This window comes from Pinus tabuliformis, chromosome 3_1 (assembly GCF_031772625.1).
Source record: "Pinus tabuliformis cultivar Carrire ecotype Pingquan chromosome 3_1, CPIR1, whole genome shotgun sequence".
Lineage (NCBI taxonomy): Eukaryota > Viridiplantae > Streptophyta > Pinopsida > Pinales > Pinaceae > Pinus > Pinus tabuliformis.
Genome location: NC_142301.1, coordinates 102,493,208 through 102,497,690, shown reverse-complemented (window position 1 = coordinate 102,497,690; position 4,483 = coordinate 102,493,208). Strand labels below are relative to the sequence as shown.

Sequence of the window (4,483 nt, the reverse complement as noted above, 5' to 3'; positions counted from 1 at the left end):
AAAAGAGAATGCTGATAGAGACATACTCAACTTAAATTTCTTATATCAGTTGAGCCAATCCGTGAAGTGTTTTTTTTTTAATTTACGGAAATCCCATTGCAATCTCCTGTAAACCTTTTTTAAAGTATAGCAACAGTCATCAAGCGGAGGAAGCATTTGATTCTTTAACAGAATCAAACCACTTTCACCTTTAAGAAGAAACCTGAAGTGGTGGAGCTGAGATTATGTCAATAAAAATAATCCTCCTGAAAGTTTGAAGATCGGAAACTTTAAACATCACTATTATTTATGACTCCAGGACTGCTATGTGAGGCAATACTCTATGAATAGCAGCTGAACATCTCTTATGGTCTGTTCAACATTATGCAAACCCTGTATGTCGATGACAGTATTATAGTCTTGTTCACAATCGAAGTTGTGAACAAGACAGGTAAATCGTGGATTCCTCATCCTTTAAAGTAGCTACAGTGGGTCCTGGCATCATCTCATGATGATCATTTGTCGAGGTATGCAAGAAACAACAAATCAACTAGCTAGAGTTTATGACTTGTTGTGAAGTGTTCAACTCTTGTAGACAAATCAAGATGTCATCTTAAGTAGGGATTTCAATATTCAAATTTGAAATAAGAGGCTCTAGTAGTAATGTTTGTAACATCCATAGTTACATCAAAGTTTGCATGGCAGTAAGAATGTTTACCTTGCAGAATTGAATGTGTATCAACACCTGCTTTATCATCACTACCCTCAAATCAAAAGTATAGTGGCACTCCTTTCTGTAAGGAAGAAGATTGCAGTTATGACATCAAAGAATGATAAAGTCTCATCTTAATGATGAAGTGCAGATTGACAAAGGCTTGATGATCTCTTAAAGCAAGGATTCAGAGGGAGCTGTAATGTTTCAATGATGCCTGTCCATCAGATAAGGATCCTCTCATTTTCAAATAAAAGAGGTAATTTTAAGATGTAAGATCTAGCTTTGTTTCTAAGCATCATAGGTTGGTAAAATGCTGCAGTTGTTGTAGACTACGCACGGGGACATTGGGGTATACCTTGATTCGAAGACTCTAAGTTGATTTATGGTCAAGCTGCATATATTGATAAGCTGCACATTATGATTATCTAAAGGATGCTGCTGATCTTTCAAATAAAAAGAGCACATCTAAGTGCTATATATATATATATATATGTTGAGGACCATCTTTACTTCTGAAGTCTGTTACTCTAAGGCACTATTTCCTAGGTTTGGAGGTTTAGCAAAAGCCAGGCAAATTTTTTTTCTCAAGGAAAATATGTTGTGAAGATATTGGAAAGATTTGGGATGGTGGATTGCAAGCCCGTGACTACTTCAATGGAACTTAAATTTAAGAAGTTATGTGGTAGTGCTGCTGGACCTGAATTGGGAAATGCTTCTGAGTATCGTCAACTCATAGGAGCACTGATGTTCTTGGTGAACTCTTGTCCGGACATATATTTTGTGGTTTACACATTGAGCCAATATATGGTTGAGTCCCAACATATATATTGGATTGGTGCCAAGAATCTTCTGAGATATTTTCGGGGCACAATCACTCATGGACTGAGCTACACTGCCGAATATGTGAGGTTGCATGGTTATTTTAATGCTGATTGGGCTGGCAGTGTGGTGGATCGCAAGAGCACTTCTGGTTGCTGTTTTTCTTTGGGTTTTGCTTCGATATCTTGGATGAGCAGGAAGTAGAAATCGGTTGCCTTGAGCACCACCGAGGCCGAATACATAGCTGCTAGTATGGCCTTTTGTGAAGTTGTTTGGTTGAGGATGCTGTTCAGTGAGCTGTTTGGACATGTGCTGGATACCACCGTGATCCTCTACGACAACCAAAGTGGGATCCAATTATCAGAGAGTCTCATGTTTCATGTTTGCTCCAAGCATATAGATATCAGGGACCTTTTTATTCGGGATATGGTACAACGAGGAGCAATAAGGCTCCATCACATTGGGACTGATGAGCAGGTCGCCGATATTTTGACAAAGCCCCTGGGGAAGGTCAAATTCTTGGCCTTCCGAGAATGACTTGGAGTTGTGGAGAGACCCTCTTATGAGGGTCCTGTATGAGATGAACATTGAGCTCTGGGAGCTCCGGGGGGCCTGGGGTACTTCTTGGAGCGGTGAGCAACCATAGGGCGAGTGGTTCAGCCTTCACCTAGTGGTTTCCTATGTACAGGGTGAGTGGTTCAACCTTCCTCTGTGATACCCCTTGGCGACATGTAGGCAGGAAGAGTGGTTCATCCTTCTCCTGCTTAGACATCCTACTTATGCGGTCTGGGACTCATGGGAAGTAACTCTCATCTGGCCAATGAGTAGGGAAATGAGGATAGGGACCATAGTACTATTGATGGACACATCGTGTACTACCGTACTCCCTATGCTAGGATGACTGATATTGATCTGGGATCAATTGGAACTGACTTCGGGTCAGTAAGAGTGGTATGAGACACTCTCTTTTGATTGGAATTGACTTCGGGTCAGTAAGAGTGGTATGACACACTCTCCTTTGATTGAGACTGACTTCGGGTCAGTAGAGAATGGTATGATACATTCTCTATCACTTCTTCTTCATAGTTCAGCAGAGCAAAGCAGTGCATTGAGGGTAGAGATAGTACAGATTGGCAGATGGATTAGCAGATGGAGTTCTCTCTAGTTGAGAGGTAGTGTTAAAATTGGCAACTAGGTTTAAACTCCACATGGGTCATTTTATTTATGACAATTGATATTTTTCTTGGATTCCTCTCTCCGAGAGGTGTAGGATTGATCTAAAGATCATCCGATTCCGACATGTACAAATGAAGTTATGAATTTATTTTTATGATGGACAAATTGTCAAGGTCGGCTAGCAAACTTATGTAGGCTCAGAAGCCCAACAATCACGTCTATTCATCCTCAACGTTGCATATAAATAGAAGGTGACTTAGCCTCATTTGGACACACTCATCTTCACACTTCTCACTCTCTCGTCATTGATTGGGTATGGATTTATGGGCCTCTCTCTCTCCACACATCCGAAATTTCAGGAGAGCGAAATTTCAAGAGGCTGAATTTTAGGAGCAAAATTTGAAGGAGGCCGAAATTTCAGGACGCTGAAATTTCACGAGGCCGAAATTTCAGGACAGTTTGACCAGTGTTGACTGCAGCTAGGGTTGACCGCAGGGGGGCTGTTTGACCAGGCTTTAACTGGGCTGTTTTGAGGCTGATTCATCCGAAGTTTACTGAACTTGACCGATTTGCTGAGGGTCAAATTTGCCCTATTGACCAGCGTTGACTTTTCTGGTTAGGGCTCTTTTGTTGCTGTTATAAATTATAAGATTTGTAAATTGTACTATCTCTCTACTGAACTATTGAAGACTAAAAGAAGATTTGATTAAGGGTTTCCCCACATCTTGTGTCCTCTTGTCTTGGCTTGTCTTCTATTGTTTATGATTATGTTCTATTTGCATTTTACTATCATGTTGATGTGATTGCTAATCTGAATAGTGATACTGGGCTAATAAAAAAATTGAAGTAAAATTGCTCTAAAGCATAGAACATACCATTGTTGCCTAAAATTAACAGCTTCAGGTAGAGCATGAAGGTGTTTGTAGGGGTTGTGCACTTGGTAAGAATGCTGAGGGATCATTTCCGAGCAGTGATAGAAGATCCAAGAGGATCTTGGATCTAGTAGATTCAAATGTATGCGGACCGATGATAGTATCGTCTTTGGGTGACTACTTGTACTATGTGACATTCATTGATGATTTCTCCTGGAAGACTTGGATCTACTTCATGAAGACCAAGGATGAGGTCTTCAACAGGTTCCAGGAGTTCGGGGATCAGGTAGAGAACTTGATAAGGCAGAAGGTCAAAGCTTTTAGATCAGATATTGGAGGAGAATATACTTTCAAGGACTTTAGTGATTTCTGCAAGGAGGCAGGGATCAAGATTCAAGAGGGAGTGGATAGTTCTTTACAACCCTCAACAGAATGGAGTTGCGGAAAGGAAGAATAGGTCCATTGTGGAAGCGATGAAGGCAATGATTCATGATCAAGATCTACCCATGTTCTTATGGGCAGAGGCATCCAACACAATTGTTTATGTTCATAACATGAGTCCTCACTAAATATTGGAGAACAAGACTCCTGAGCAAACCTGAGGAGACATTCACTAGAGTGAAGCCAAAGGTCAGTCATTTGAGGATCTTTGGTTGTCTAGTATATATTCATGTGCCCAAGGAGAAGAGGAAGAAGTTAGAACCTTCTAGGAAGAAGGGTACTTTTGTGGGATACAACGAGACTTTGAAGGCCTACAGGATCTACATAGTACATTCTAGGACAACATCAGATTGAGGTTAGTCGTGATGTTACTTTTGATGAGGAAGTAGCCTTCACGATGTCTAGAGAATCCCACATGTAAATTGATTGAGAAGCAGGAGGCTTTGAAGGATGTAGGTACAGGTTCCTCTATTCCAATTGA

General features: G+C 40.8%; 1 protein-coding gene across 1 annotated transcript in view; it reads left to right on the top strand.

Moving 5' to 3' along the window:
- The window catches only part of LOC149185972 (protein HEAT STRESS TOLERANT DWD 1-like), an 83,278-nt gene that overhangs the window by 35,901 nt on the left and 42,894 nt on the right, over window positions 1–4,483 (top strand). The gene's annotated exons all lie outside the window — the stretch shown is intronic.